The sequence below is a fragment of the Macaca mulatta genome, chromosome 13 (genome assembly GCF_049350105.2).
Source record: "Macaca mulatta isolate MMU2019108-1 chromosome 13, T2T-MMU8v2.0, whole genome shotgun sequence".
In the NCBI taxonomy this organism is placed as follows: Eukaryota; Metazoa; Chordata; class Mammalia; order Primates; family Cercopithecidae; genus Macaca; species Macaca mulatta.
In genome coordinates, this window is record NC_133418.1 from 23,176,747 (window position 1) to 23,192,003 (window position 15,257).

The 15,257-nt window shown below is 42.3% G+C and overlaps 1 non-coding gene across 1 annotated transcript; it reads left to right on the top strand.

Annotated features, from left to right (window-relative positions):
- Positions 1–2,330: 2,330 nt before the first annotated feature.
- Positions 2,331–2,442, top strand: LOC114672085 (U6 spliceosomal RNA). Its single transcript, XR_003722275.1, has one exon. It is a non-coding gene; the product is annotated as a U6 spliceosomal RNA (small nuclear RNA).
- The last annotated feature ends 12,815 nt before the right edge of the window (positions 2,443–15,257 follow it).

The window sequence follows — 15,257 nt, forward strand, 5'->3', positions numbered from 1 at the left end:
CCCACTGTGTAACTCTAGAGGGCGCCACTCACATGTTGATATCACAGAATTGAATCTTTACTGTAACAATATTATGACAGTTGGCTATAAAGTGCTTTGTACTAAAACAATAAAAACCATCATTTCTGATAACTTTCTAGCTGATGGAAATAAAATCAGAATAGGCAGCCTGCTGCTAATTCACTCCAAGGAGCCACAAGTTGTTAAAGCAAAGAGCACAGCCAGATCAGGAAATCCATTAAGGCAAGCTACAAACCTGGTGTTTATTAGGAGGGCAATATGGAGTCACCATGGATTATTTCAAGCAGGAGAGTGACATGATCAGACTGACCTCCTAAAATAGTTGCTTCTGGCTGCCGACTGGAGCACGGATTATTGGCATGGCCACTCAAGTGGTTTCCTGCAAGAATTGTTAGACACTCATCATCTCTCAATTCTTGCAGGAGATTTAAGGCATCTTTGGGAGGTAGAGTTGATAGATTTTGGCGATTTATTGTAGGCACAGTGAGAGAGTCATTGTGAAGGTTTCTTGTTTTGGTGTCTATTGGTAGATGTCTCTACTAATGAATGGTGATTCTATTGATGGATGGTGATTCTATTCACTGACATAAGCAATGCTGGAGAAGAAAGTGGTAGTTTGGGGGCAGAGAGTGTGGAAATGATAAGCTCTGCTTTTGCCTATGTTGAATTTTGAGATGTATATGAGCATCCAGGTAGAGGATTTCAGTGGGCAGTTACACGTGTAGACATGGACTGCAGGAGAGAAATTTGGAATGGAGATATAAATTTCAGAGTTTTCAGCACAGGATGAACTTATGAGGTGAATGAAATGAAGAGAGAGATTAGTTTAAGAGAGGAGGTGGCCCAGGAGAGAGAGATATTTGAGAGGCAGGCAGAAGATGAAAAGCCTTCAACGGAGGTTTAGAAGGAGAGGTCTGGGGAGGCAGAAGGAAAATCAGGAGAAGAGGAATCATGGAAGTCTATATAAGAGGGCTTTAGGGCGAGAGCCAGCAGTGTCAAATACTAACAGTAGATCAAGTCTGGAAAAGTTTAAAAAGTGTCCATTGGATCTAGGAGCTAAAAACTCCAGAGTGCTTTCAGGAGAGTGATTGAGCAAAAGTGAAGATGAAGCGTCTTCAGGAGTGAGTAGAAAGTGAGAACACAGCGACAGTAAGTAGGGAGAATTCTTTTAATAACTTTGGCTGTGAAGGGAGAAAGAGAAGGGTGTAGCTAGAGGGAGTCATGGGGCTAAGGGAAGAAACTGTCAAGATGTGGCAGGTTCAAACAAGTGTGAAAGCTGATAGGAAGGAGCCAGTGGAGAAGGACAGGTTGGAAAAAACAGGGCGAGGTTACAGTATGAATACATGCATGAGCTCTCAAGCAAACCTGCCTGAATTCACATTTTCACTCTGTTATTTCTCATCAGAGAAAACTGAATGAAATTGATGTACTCAAATTACTTTAAAAATTTTAAGTGTAGGAGAGTCATGCTTTTGTTATTTTCTAGTGAATCTGGGAGCAAAGAAAAATGTCAGTGACTGGCTGGGTGTGGTGGCTCACGCCTGTAATCCCAGCACTTTGGGAGGCTGAGGCAGCCTGGTCACCTGAGGTTGGGAGTTTGAGACCAGCCTGGCCATGCTGGTGAAACCCTGTCTCTATTAAAAATAAAAAGTTAACTGGGTGTGGTGGCATGCGCCTGTAGTCCCAGCTACTAGGGAGGCAGAGGCAGGAGAATTGCTTGAACCCGTGAGGCGGAGGTTGCAGTGAGCTGAGATCATGCCACTGCACCCCAGCCTGGGTGACAGAGCAAGACACCATCTTAAAAAAAAAAAATGCCCGGGCATGGTGGCTCACACCTGTAATGCCAGCACTTTGGGAGGCCGAGGTGGGCAGATCATCTGAGGTGGGGAGTTCGAGACCAGCCTGACCAACATGGAGAAACCCCGTCTCTACTAAAAATACAAAATTAGCTGGGCATGGTGGTGCATGCCTGTAATCCCAGCTACTCGGGAGGCTGAGGCAGGAGAATCGCTTGAGCTGGGGAGGTGGAGGTTGCAGTGAGCCGAGATCATGTCATTGCACTCCAACCTGGGCAACAAGAGCAAAACTCTGTCTCAAAAAAAAAAAAAAAAAAAAGTCAGTGACCTTCCTTAGAAGTAGCAATAAATCTTTTCAATATTTATACCATTAAAAATTTATATCATTAAAAATATGAAAATACTTTTTCAGTATTATTTCCATTTATCTATTTATCTATGTTTCATGTAGCTATTGCGGTGGAATAAACCACCCTTAAACTTAGTGGCTTAAAAATAGGAATCATTTATTCTGTGCTTGCTTTGGCAGCACATGTACTAAAATTGGAACAATACAGAGAAGTTTAGCATGGCCCCTGTGTAAGGATGGCATGCAAATTCATAAAACGCTCCATAAGAAATTTTTTAAGAGAATATTTATTCTCCTTTGTGAATCTGTAATTGGGCAGGACTCACTAGGGACGTAGGGACATCTTGTGTTCACTCCACTCAGCATCAGCTGAGAGGAGTCCAAGGGTGGGAACTGGACTGGTCAGATGACTGCCTTCCTCACAGGTCTGGTGAGGTTGGATCTCTGCTGGGAACTCAGCAGGACTGTTGGCCAAACCACCTTTGCTTGGCTTCTTCATGACACCTGGGCTTCCCCACAATATGGTGAGTGGGTTTCGAGAGTAAGGGCTAGGAGAGAGAGAGTCAGGCAGAAACTGTGTAACTTTTGATGACCTAGCTTCAAAAGTCATTCAGCATAACTTTTGCTTCATTCTATTCACTAATGTCAGTCCGCACTCAAAGGGAGGAAAATCATACTTCAAAGGGAGGAGTAACATGCACGCAAAGAGAGGAAAATCATACACCTCTTAATGAGAAAAGTCTCAAAGAATTCATGGGCATGTTTTAAAATCAGAACAGTAACAAGTTGCCAATTAGGACAAGAAATTACAGGTTTCATTTTCAGGGTTGTTTCTACAGTACGTTGAAACATTTTCCGAAACTTCAGTGTCTTACGCTGATTAGTAAACATAAGGAATTTATGTTCATAACAGATCCCCCTGTTGTTCAAATATTTGCAATGACATATTTACTTTAACTAGGAACAGAAAAGTTGGAGATGGCAGCCGGGTGTGGTGGCTCATGCCTGTAATCCCAACACTTTGGGAGGCCGAGGCAGGCAGATCATGAGGTCAAGAGTTTGAGACTAGCCTGGCCAACATGGCAAAACCCTGTCTCTACTAAATATACAAAAATTGGCTGGACTTGGTGTCTTGTTCTTGTAATCCCAGCTACTTGGGAGGCTGAGGCGTGATAATCACCTGAACCTGGGAGGCGAAGTTTGAGCCGAGATGGTGCCACTGCACTCCAACTGGGCAATAGGATGAGACTCCATCTCAAAAAAAAAAAAAAAAAAAAAAAAAGAAAGAAAAAAAGAAAAAGAAAAAGAAAAACAGAAAAGTTGGTGATAGCAATGGATATTTATACAGGTTTTTATAATGCACAGAAAGAAAAAGTGTTAGTCTCGCGTCTGTTCTCAGTTTAATGCCTCTCAGATGAATTCTTCGAACAAGTTTATGTTGCAGAACCACTGAAGCTGTGAAGGAGTGGGGTCACCTGTATCAGATACCTTTTTGCTTGTATGTTAATTCTGAAGACTAGAAGCACTATAAGTGATATTATTTGTATGATAAGCAACAACTCAGGCCTTTGGGCTCTTAAGATTTTCTCAGCTGAAATGAAATAAGAACTAAAGGCAGTTTCATTTAATAATAGTGGGATAAAGAACATAGAGCATTTTTCTTCCCCTTTGTGTAAACATGGTTAAGTAAAGTGGGTGTAGAGTAATAAGAACCACTGCTTCACAGGCTTCTGGGGGGAAGACTGAGTTCGCTCATGCACTCCAAGCTCTTAGCACGAAGCCAGACACACCGAGGTACTGACTAAGTGACTGAGGATGACTGATGATGTGAGAGCCTTGAGGAGGCTGACTGGGACACAAAGCAAATGCAGAGAGACTGGCCTTGGGTAAGAGTGGGCTCCTGCTTCTATTGAATGAGAGAGAAGAGGGAAAGCATAAAGAGAGTTTCAACAGGTTTTAATGAGGGCTGATGGGGAACTGAGAAAGTGTCCTACCAGCTTCTGTTACTTTGCTATAAGTGAGGAAAAGGGAGATGGACTAGGAGATTGAAGTCAATGAAGAAGATTGGAAATATTTTCTGTGGAGATGGGTCAGCCAGCTCATTATAGAAACATGAAAGGTTTGCTAAGCAACCATGAGGCCAGTTAGTTTTGGATATCATCAATGCGCAGGGTGAGGTTCTGTTATGTTCTCCTAAAGGGCTTAGTGGCTTTGGGTTAGAGTCTGGGAGGGTGGACCTTGGACAGATCCAGAGCTTTGCCCCACAGTGCAATGGGAGGGCAACAGAGCCAAGCAGTGGAGAATATTGATGAAAGAACGGTCCAAGTGAGCAACTGAAGGAAGTGAAGACCTCCAAGGAGGAGGTGGTAGAGCAAAGTTGGCAGGTTAAAGGACTGAAGGTTTCTGTGTGGTTGAAATACCAGAGCAATGGGAATAATGGAGAGAGAGAACAAGACCGCTATCGGTTGTGGTCAGAGGGTGGTACAGTACTTTATACAGAGAGGTCATGGTGTTAGTCATCCAAATGGACATTAAGACTCTTTGGGGATTAGGACAAAGAAGAGAGCTTGGTTCCAGTGCCAAATATTTAATAAATACGGGAGAATGACTAGGCAGTCAGTAGCTGAAAGCCACAAAGAGAGACAGGATGGTAAAAAACGTTAAAGGACTGAGGCTTTTGTTTGTTTTTGTTTTTGTTTTTGTTTTACAAAGGCTGGAGAAGTCACAATCTGAAAACATCAGTAAAGAGATGACCCCATGCTGGTCCTGTGATATCCAGATGGTAGGGGCATGAGCTTCTTCTCCTTGAGAAAGATACAGGGGAAACATGGTACCAGAGGATAGCCAGGTCTCAGCCAAGGCATGAATTAAGAAAACAGTTAGAAAAGAGAATGGAAAAAAATAGATAGGTTTTTTCATTTAAAAAGTAACTATCAAGGACCTGCTCTGTGCATGGTACCGTTTTGGGCATTGAAATGCATCTGTGAATAAGACATAGTAAGGAATTTGCATTCCAGTGGTAGGAGACAGACAATAAACGCCTGAGCAAATACATACTCAATATAATTTTGGATAGTGATGCAGCTGTGCAGAAAAAAATATGCTATTAGATGAAGAGTGAAGGTGTGCAGAGAAGTGGAGGTTTGCTGCAAATTATGTTCTCCAAAGGAAATGGAGAGTGCCGTGGGAGTTGTGTTGACAGTAAGCCTAGATAGATTTTATTGCATTAATGCTTGCTGGAATAAATAGCTCTACTGAATAGCAGATGGAAGAAAGCAAATCATCACTGTGATGCATGTAATTTTGCAGAACTGCCAGGGTTTCTCACAGCAACTCATTTCCATTGTGGCTCCCTAGAGAGAGCTGTGGCCACTGCAAGATTTCTCCTACCTGCATGACCTCATGGCCAGCAACAGACAATTGCAACTTCTGCCTACGGACTTCATGGGTCAGGGAACCACTGGAAAGCAAAGCAGTCACTTGCTGTGGGGGGGTTGGAGGAACTGGAGGAAGCCTCTGAGGCCCCTTGCATGCAGCTCAGAGAGTAATAGCATTCTCAGGTCGAGCAAAGGGAAGTGGCTAGCACTTTAGACATGACACTCATTGAGGCTTGGAGGAGACGTTTTTAGGGCAAAGAAAGGGAAGTTTTACTTCACTCGTAGTTAGTAAACATAAGACATGTACGTTCTTAATAGATCTCCAAATAACATTAGAGGAAGGCCAGGAACAATTTTAAGGGGATAGAGCTATAACTGACTGGGGTGAGAACTGGGGACATTTGGGAAAGAGTCCTCATTCCAGGTGGCCTCAAGGTCAGTATCTGGGCTCCTGTGATTCTCTATGATGCTCTGATTGGCCACTGCCACTCAGGCTCAGACTGGTGTCCCCCTTGTGTGGTTTTTCTTTATCACGTATCCTATAGTTCTGTTTCCTGATTCTCCCTTAACCTGTGCCTCTTCTTGAGATCATGAGGAAGATATTATTTTCTAGTTACTGTTAAAGTCTTTCCTTTTTAAAATGACCTAATTAATGCATTAATGCCTCATTTATTCCCACCTTTTGAGCTTTTATTATATTCAAGATACTATTGTAAAAAATAGAGACTTAAAGATAAAAATAATGTTATAACTCACCAAACAGGGAGAAGAGATAATTTTTTTGAATGACGCTACAAAATAATGTAAATGTTGGGTTTCCCTTTACTCCACATTATCTCCTTCAGGCATCTCCAAGCTTCAACCAGAACTGACAGATCTTTATCTTTAGTGCATTTTTCTCTTCTAGCTTCCAGGTTTGTACATCCAGTTTCCAACTGGACACTCCATTTAGCATCCCATCTGCATCTCAAACACAACACAACTCAAATGGAATTAACCATCTCCCTGACTACCCTTAGAATCCATCTGTTCCTCCACCTCTTGTATCATCTTTCTCAATGAATGATGCTATTGCCGCCCGCCAGTTATCTAAGCCTTTAAATAATAATACCCTTGATCCCTACTGCCCTTCTACATTCAATAGTCACTTCCCATATTCAGTAGTTGCTAGGTCCTGTTGAGTCTACCTAATAAACATTTCTAGGGCTTTCTCTCCATCCTCATGGTCAGCACTGTGGCTTAGACCCTTGTCTCCTCATCCGTAGGTCACTGAGCAACCTCCCAGCTAGTCTCCTTACCACAAAGTCTTGCCTCCTTTTTTTGTTTGTTTGTTTGTTGTTGTTGTTGTTGTTTAGGAGCAGAGATTTAATAGGAAAAAGAAAGAGAAAGGAGAATAGCTCTCTCTTGCGAGAGAGAGGGGCTCCCAAATGGGAATTCCCAGTCTTGCTTTGTTCTAAAGCAGGTCCACATTGCTACATAGGGATGGCATCCTGTCTTTTCCTCAATGGCTCCCCACATGTTTGTAGCACAGACAAGGCCCCTTGGATTCTGGGCCCTGCCAATCTCTAGGCCATTTCTCCATTGCCCTTCTGGATCCTTATACATGCAGCAGGTTTAATAACAGCCATTATGATTATGAGGTTCTTAAAGACTCTCCAGGATGCTGTCGTCTCTCACAAGTTCTGTCTTTGCACAGAACTTGTATCTCAACTTCTGCTTAGAAAATCCTTCCTCTTCTACTTCCCTAGTTAATTTTATTCATACTTCAGAGCTCAACTGTAAACTCAACCCCTCTCGGAAACTATGTGTAGCCCTGCAGCTTTTTCTCGGCAGCCACGAGACCCTGGATCACCCCCAGCATAGCATTTGCCAAATGACATGTTAATTGTGAACCCCTTCCATGAATCTGTAGATAGTTCAAGGGCAGGACTGTGCCCTGTGTGTTTGTATCTCCAGTGACTGACTTGTAGTGGATACTCAATAAACGTATGTTAAATGAATAAATGAGAAAAAGGGAGAAAGAATGAAAGGAAGAAAGGGAAGAAAGAAGAAAGAAAAAGAATAGGAAGGGAAGAAGGAAGGGAGGAAGAGGGAGATGAAGAGGGAGAGGGTGAAAAATGTAGACTATGGGAATGAAGAGAAGCAATAATTAACTTTAAATCCTACACTAAATAGGCAATACAGTCTTCAAAGAAGAGGAGATGTTTGGACCAAGTGTTAAGGTAAAGGGAAGAGTTATCCAGGCAGAGTAAAGGCAAGGGGATTTTTGGACACAGCCAAGAATGCACACAAGCAGAGAGGTATGCAAAAGGGTGAAATGTTGGTTAATTTGTTGGGATTCAGTGAAAGACTATAGAAAGTACCCTAGCTAGTTTAATGGGAAAATGTTTCCATATAAAGAATTTGGTTTTTACAGAATCATCTGGAGGACCACAGGAATGGGCTTTCAACTGGACATCTAGGAATAATTCCCAGAGGGACACTCTAAAACTGGCTTGCTGGAGAGCCATCATCTCTGTCACAATCAGGAAGACGCTGCTACACTGCTGGCTCCAGCAACACAGCACTGGGGCCCAGTGCAGGGATCACACAGCTGTTGACTCCAGAAAAACACGGCTTTACCTATAATCCAGAGATCAGAAAGCTGCCTCCTGAAGCATGCTGTGCTTGCTAAAATATGCAGTAAGGAAATAGATGGCTCTAGGTTGGGTGTGATGGCTCATGCCTGTAATCCCAGCACCTTGGGAGGCTGAGCTGGGCGGATCACCCGAGGTCAGGAGTTCCAGACCAGCCTGGTCAACATGGTGAAACCCTGTCTCTACTAAAAACACAAAAATTAGCCGGGCGTGGTGGCAGGTGCCTATAATCCCAGTTACTCAGAGGGGCCGAGGCAGGAGAATTCCTCCGAGAAAGGAGGCAGAGGTTGCAGTGAGCCGAGATCATGCTATTGCACGCCAGCGTGGGGGACAAGAGCGAGACTTCATCTCAAAAAAAAAAAAAAAAAAAGAAAATAGATGGCTCTATTTAAATAATGTATTCCAAATTTAAGTCTGCCATGAATGCATCTGCCTAGCAGGATTGAAGTCACATCTGGAACTCTAGCTGTAAGAGAGTCTGAGAAATGTGGGTTTTAGCTTTCCAAGCACTGCAGGAATGAGTTGGATGGATACTAAGAGAGACATTGAGCAGCCAAGCCACCATCTGTACTACCTCTTCCACATCTTCTGAGGTATAGGAACCAGAAATGGTCTGTATATGTCAGTAGGATAAGCCAGAGCTCTTTGTGGGACGGCTTCCCCTCCTGCTCCCCAGCCATGCTGGGGGACTGTGCAATTTGTGTACCTTTATGCCCATGGTGGAAAGTTGAGCCAACACTCTCACATTCTTCTCAAGTGAAACCTGTGCTCCTTTTCTAGGTTTCCACTGTGCAGCTTAGAGCCCAGCTTAGCATCAGCATGTCTGGGGACAGCGCTCATGGGGTGGCTGACTCACAGAGACAAACCTGATATTCTTCTACAAGTGAATGTAGTACAGTGCATGCGGCTGGGAGGAGAGGTCCTGTCCCACCATGAGCCCTACTCTTCGATAGCTGTGTGACCCTTGACAGACTCCTGCAATGTTTTGGATCTTGTTTGGTGCTTTGTGATATCAAAATGCTCACTCATAAAGTGAGTGGTCAGGATAGCAGCCACTGCCACAGGTAACCCAGTGCTTTCTGTGTCTTGCTTCACTTCTTCAGATTCAAAGTCTTCAGTAACAGCATCCATGTGGCCTATAAGCCAAGACTCATGTGCCCATACTCTCCTCACCATCAGGGAGGAGGAAGGGAGTACTTGGTTCTTTCTGGTTATGAAATGGAAGGCAGAGCCCTGTCTCCCACCAAAATGAGACCAGTGTGGAATTTATTCCCAAATGGAACCATGTTTAGTTAATGGGTAGAAAATTTAAAAGCCACTACACTGAGAATGCTTGTATGATTGTACATATTTTTAAATAGAGATTGCTCACTTTTGCTTCCTCCCGGGCATGGCACTGATATCCATGAAATCATAAGTTTAATGGACTGTGTATTTCTATTACATCTTAAAATAAACACATAATAATACTATTAAAACACAGAAATACATACTGAGATCTGAAATTGATCTTATGTACCACCAGTGATATACATCACATACTTTAGGAACCCAAATGCGAAGTGTTGACAACAATTAGTGTGGCAAATTAATCCTTGTGGGTGGATCCACGTGCATCAGTCAGGTCTCTGTGGAACAAGCAGTGGAAATAGACTTCAGACCAATTTAAACAGAAATTTATTGATTTTTTTTTAAAAAGTATTCAGAAAAATCAGATTAGTTCCCAGAATTAACAGGAAGGCTGGAGAACTGGTTTAGAAAATGGACAGAGATCAAGGTAGATTTTTATAGGGGGTGGGGAAAGCGCCAATGAAAGATAGAGACAGAGGGGCTATTCTGAGAGGAAGGAGCATTCTGCTGTAACATTCTCTTCTTCCTTTTTTTTTCTAAAAATTTTTGCGAGGGCTGTGAATGAAAATCATTTTATCTTCAGCATTACTTCTTTTTGTGTGTGATTACATTTTTTTCAATAGGTTTCTGGGAAACAAGTGTGTTTGGTTACATGAATAAGTTCTTCAGTGGGGATTTTTGAGATTTTAGTGCACCCATCACCCAGTGTACACTGTACCTGCCGTGTAGTCTTTTATCCCTCACTCCCTCTCTCACCCTTTCCCCCTGAGTCCCCAAAGTCCATTGTATCATTCTTATGCCTTTGAGTCCTTACAGCTTAGCACCCATATATATATATATATATATTTGTGCTGCTATAAATATGCGTGTGCAAGTATCTTTTTCATATAATGACTTATTTTCCTCTGGATAGATAGCCAAAAGTGGGATTGCTGGATCAAAGAGTAGATCTATTTTCAGTTCTTTAAGAAATCTCCACACTGTTTTCCATAGTGGTTACACTAGTTTACATTCCCACCAACAGTGTAAAAGTGTTCCCTTTTTTCTACACCCATGCCAACATCTTTTTTTTTTTTTTTATTATGGCCATTCTTGTGGGAATAACTTGGTATTGCATTGCTGTTTTGATTTGCATTTCCTTGATATTTAGTGATATTGAACATTTTTCCATAAGTTTGTTGGCCATTCGTATACCTTCTTTTGAGAATTGTCTATTCATGTCCTTAGCCCACTTTTTGATGGGATTTTTTGTTTTTTTTCTTGCTGATTTGTTTGAGTTCCTTGTAGATTCTGGATATTAGTCCTTTGTCGGATGTATAGATTGTGAGGATTTTCTCCCACTCTATGGGTTGTCAGTTTACTCTGTTGATTATTCCTTTTGTTGTGTAGAAGCTTTTTAGTTTAATTAAGTCCTATTTATTTGTCTTTATTTTTGTTGTGTTTGCTTTTGGGTTCTTGGTAATGAAGCCTTTGCCAAAGCCAACGTCTAGAAGGGTTTCCCAATGTCTGGAAGGGTTTTCTAGAATTTTTGTGGTTTTTGGTCTTAGATTTAAGTTCTTGATCCATCTTGAGTTGATTTTTGTATAAGATGAGAGATGATGATCCAGTTTCATTTTTCTACATGTGGCTTCCCAATTATCTTAGCACCATCTGTTGAATAGGGTGTCCTCTCCTCACTTTATGTTTTTGTTTGCTTTGTCAAAGATCAGTTGACTATAAGTATTTGGCTTTATTTCTGGGTTCTCTATTCTGTTTATTCTGTTCCATTGGTCTGTATGCTGGTTTTTATACCAGTACTATGCTGTGTTGGTGACTATGGCCTTACAGTTAGTTTGAAGTGGAGTAATGCAATGCTTCTAGATTTGCCTTTTTGCTTAGTTGTGCTTTGACTATATGGGCTCTTTTTGGGACTATATGGGACTATATGGGCTCTTTTTGGGACTATATGGGTTCCTTATGAATTTTAGGATTGTTTTTTCTAGTTCTGTGAAAATGATGGTGGTATTTTGATGGGAATTGCATTGAATTTGTAGATTGCTTTTGGCAGCATGATCATTTTCACAATACTGATTCTACCCATCCATGAGCATGAAATGTGTTTCCATTTGTTTGTGTCATCTATGATTTTTTTCAGCAGTGTTTTATAGTTTTCCTTGTAGAGGTCTTTCACCTCTTTGTTAAGTACATTCCTGAGTATTTATTTTTATTTTTACTTTTTTGCAGCTGTTGTAAAAGGGATTGAGTTCTTGATTTGTTTCTCAGCTTGGTTGCTGTTGGTGTATAGCAGAGCTACTGATTAGTGTACACTAATTTTGTATCCTAAAACTTTGCCGAATTCATTTACCAGTTCTAGGAACTTTCTGGATGAGTCTTTAGGGTTTTCTAAGTATACAATCATGTCATCAGCAAACAGCGACAGTTTGACTTCCTTTTTGCTGGTTTGGATGTCCTTTATTTCTTTCTCTTCTCTGATTTTTCTGGCTAGGACTTCCAGTACTATGTTACATAGAAGTGGTGAAAGTGGGCATTCTTGTCTTGTTCCAGTTCTCAGGGGGAATACTTTCAACTTTTTCCAGTTCAGTATAATGTTGGCTGTGGGTTTGTCATATATAGCTTTTATTACCTTAAGGTATGTCCCTTCTATGCCAATTTTGCTGAGGTTTTTAATCATAAAAGGATGCTGGATTTTGTCACATGCTTTTTCTGCATCTATTGAGATGATCACATGATTTTTGTTTTTAATTCTCATTATGTAAAGAATCACATTTATTGACTTGTGAATGTTAAACTATCCCTGCATTCCTGGTGTGAAACCCACTTGATCATGGTGGATTATCTTTTTGATATGCTGCTGGATTCAATTAGCTAGTGTTTTGGTGAGGGTTTTTGTATCATGTTCATCAGGGATATTTGTCTGTAGTTTTCTTTTTTTGTTATGTCCTTTCTTGGTTTGGCATTATGATTTAGTGAGGATTCTCTCTTTCTCTATTTTTTGGAATAGTGTCAATAGTATTGATACCAATTCTTCTTTGAATGTCTGATAGAAGTCAGCGTGAATCCATCTGGTCCTGGACTTTTTTTTGTTACCATTTCTGTTACAATTACTTTTAATTGCCATTTCAATCTCACTGCTTGTTATTGTTCTGTTCAGAGTTTCTGTTTCTTCCTGGTTTAATCTAGGAGGGTTGTATATTTCCAGGAAATTATCCATCTCCTCTAGGTATTCTAGTTTATGCACATAAGGGTGTTCATAGTAGCCTTGAATGAACTTTTGTATTTCTGTAGTATTGAAATGTCTCCCATTTCATTTCTAATTGAGCTTATTTGGATCTTCTCTCTTCTTTTCTTGGTTAATCTCGCTAATGGTCTATCAGTTTTGTTTCTCTTTTTCAAAGAACCAGCTTTTTGTTTCATTTTACTTTTGTTTTTCTTTTTTGTTTCAATTTCATTTAGTTCTGCTCTGATCTTGTCATATTACCAGAATAGTCTTTCTGGTTCCTTCTCATTTGGGTAGACTATGTCAGAGGGAAGATCTGGGACTCAAGGGCTACTGTTCAGTTTCTTTTGTCCCTCGGGGTGCTCCCTTGATGTGCTGCTCTCCCTTCCCGTAGGGATGGGGCTTCCTTAGAGCTGAACTGCAGTGATTGTTATTTCTCTCCTGGACCTGGTCACCCAGTGAAGCTACTGGGCTCTGGGCTAGTACTAGGGAGTATCTGCAGAATCCTGTGATATGATCCATCTTCAGGTCTGTCAGCCACGGATTCCAGCACTTGCTTTGGTGGAGGTAGCAGGGGAGTGAAGTAGGCTCTGTGAGGGTCCTTGTATTTTTGTTAACTACACTGATTTTATGTTGGTTGGCCTCCAACTAGGAGTTGGTGATTTCAAGAATGCATCAGTACGGGTAGGATCAGGCAGTGGGTGAGACCCACTCCTGGCCTTAAAGCTCCCAAGAGATTATGTCCTTTATATTTGGCTGTCAGGGCGGGTAGAGAAAGATCATCAGGTAGGGGCAGGATTAGGTGTGTCTGAGCTCATACTCTCCTTGGGCAGGGCTTGCTGTGGCAGTTATGGGGTCTGGGGGTATGGTTCACAGGCCAATCAAGTTACGTTCCCAGGTGGATTATGGCTGCCTGTGCTGTGTCACACAGATTGCTGGGGAAGTAGGAGAAAGCTGGCAGCCACAGGCCTCACCCAGTTTCCATGCAGTCCACAGCCCAGAAGTCCGGCTTCACTCCCACCATGCCCCACCAACAGCACTGAGTTTATTTCCAGGAAGCTGGTGAGCAAGGCTGAGGACTTGCCCCAGGCTACAAGCCTCCCAGCTGAGAAAACAAGCGAACTCACAGTTCCTCGACTGTCCCATGGAGCCTGCAGTGGCAATCCACCTCCTTCAAAGGGTCTGTGGACTCTCTCGGCTTTCCTGGTATGTTTCTGTGGAAGTGCTTGGGGCCAAAGTTCACGATGTGGGTCTCCATGCACTGCTCTGTTTGTCTGAGGAGCTGCAAGTTAGTCCTGCCTCCTATCCGCCATGTTTCCTCAGCATCCTCTTCCTTCTTAAAACCTGGACCAGCCTGCAATCCCAGCTCTTTGGGAGGCCGAGGTCAGGAGATGGAGACCATCCTGGCTAACATGGTGAAACCCCGTCTCTACTAAAAAAATACAAAAAAAAATTAGCCGGGCTTGGTGGTGGGCACCTGCAGTGCCAGCTACTCGGGAGACTGAGGCAGGAGAATGGCGTGAACCCGGGAGGCGGAGCTTGCAGTGAGCGAGATCGCACCACTGCACTCCAGCCTGGGCGACAGAGCGAGACTCCGTCTCAGAAAAAAAAAAAAAAAAGCTGGAAAGCTGGAGATTATCTTGAGGCCAGGCGCATTCATGTTCAGGCCAACAGGTACTAGCTGAGCCTTGTGCTAGTCACAAGAGAAGCAGCAAATGACGAGGTGAGGACACGAGTCTGTCAGGCCAAGCACTGGCCCCTGAGGGAGACACAGAAGGATAAGCCGTGGTCCTCACAGCTATGAAGCTGGCTTAAAGGTTTCCCTTGGAGGCACTGTGCCACTTCACTTCCTATAGGGCCCACCTCAGAGGCACTTCTATCACCCTCTCACACAGATGAAGAAACTGAGGCTCAGAGAGGTTGAGAAACTTATCCCAGTTAGTAAGTGGTGCCGACAAGAATCAAATTTAGACCGTTCTGACAGAAAGCCATGTTTGTAATCACCATATATTCATGCTCCTTCTTAGCACAGGGTGGCTAACAAGCTCAAACAAGCCAAGATTTAAATGCCACAAAGAAGATCCAAAAGACCTGTGAGGAAGAGGAGACTGCCAGTGGCTGGGCGATCAGGAAGACTTTGTAGGAGAGGAAAACTATTTTTTTCTCAGTTCTCATAAGTTCTTAGTTGGAATGGGCAGATTAATAAGAGAAAAGCAAGCAGATGTTTATTAATATGTATATTTCATATATACATGGGAGACACCCAGGGAATAAGTAGCTTTCAAAGAGGTGGCTTTGAATTCCATTTTATACAGTGTCTTCAACAAAGAACAGTAAAGTTTTAGAGACATGACAAGAGAATTAAAAAGGACTCTGAGTCTCTAAGAGTAGTGACTTGTGGAAAGGTGAAATGTCAGATAAAGGCTAGTTTGTAAAGCTTGCTAATGTAAATTCCTCTGGTGCCATCTCCAGACTGATAAGAGTCTTAAAGTTGTCTTCGCTGGTTGACCT